The sequence below is a fragment of the Penaeus monodon genome, chromosome 21 (assembly GCF_015228065.2).
Source record: "Penaeus monodon isolate SGIC_2016 chromosome 21, NSTDA_Pmon_1, whole genome shotgun sequence".
NCBI lineage: Eukaryota > Metazoa > Arthropoda > Malacostraca > Decapoda > Penaeidae > Penaeus > Penaeus monodon.
Genome location: NC_051406.1, coordinates 23,554,659 through 23,555,541, shown reverse-complemented (window position 1 = coordinate 23,555,541; position 883 = coordinate 23,554,659). Strand labels below are relative to the sequence as shown.

The following is an 883-nucleotide window of genomic DNA, read 5'->3' as shown; positions in this document are numbered from 1 at the left end:
TTTCTTTTTAAGTCATGTTCACTCTAAGCATGTGGAGACCACCATGCAGGCTTATAAGCATGGCTTCATTTTCTGTTATACTTCACAAGCCAAAGTGAGGAGTTTGACAGCTGGAAATCTGGTGCTTCCAAATAACTGTCATGAACAAATCTAAAATTTACCTGAAGGACACAGAATGTGGATTTTACTTTTCTCTTTGGGAAACATGATTATACATAAAAAGAAAACAATTTATTATATCAAGCCACTTGGCTACTTTCATAGGAAGGGATATGTCTTACTTGAATAACTATTTGTTTTAGAAGTATGAAAATGTCTGAAAACATATTTCTTTTGTTTGCTTTAATTGTTACCATGGCAAAGGTGAAAAAGGCAGAAATGAAGATGATAAGAATTAACATGGCTTTATGATTTGACAAAGCCAGTTCTTGAAGGTCTGCCTAAGTGTACTAAAATAAATGTACATTAAATGTGAAAATAATTCAATAAGATGTGCAGACATCAGTCTATTTAGATTTTAGAAATGGATTTTTGATAATTAAAGTAGTATAGAGCCTGAGTAATGATTGAACTGAGTAATAGAGAAATTAGATATTTATGTGAGTGATCCTCCTTCAGTTCTTTTAGGTATATAGAAATATTTTTTCAAGCATCATAGTATTTGGCAGTACTCTACATCTGTTATTGATATTGAAGAAATGTTCATTTTGGTTGAATGTAGCAAAAATAAAAAAGGAAGAAGAAAAAAAAGCATGCAAGCAAATTGGCCTTTTTGCATGCTTTAAATAGGGAAAGAAGTTCAGAGTAGAGTAATGGTATTTTATTTAACAACATAGAAAGCTATTTTATATGCAAAAGTTAAACTTCTCTCACTATTTTTGAG

At 30.8% G+C, this 883-nt stretch overlaps 1 protein-coding gene across 1 annotated transcript in view; it reads left to right on the top strand.

Annotated features, from left to right (window-relative positions):
- LOC119586365 (protein bark beetle-like) overlaps positions 1-883 on the top strand; it is a gene marked incomplete in the record, with an annotated part of 82,897 nt that overhangs the window by 77,504 nt on the left and 4,510 nt on the right.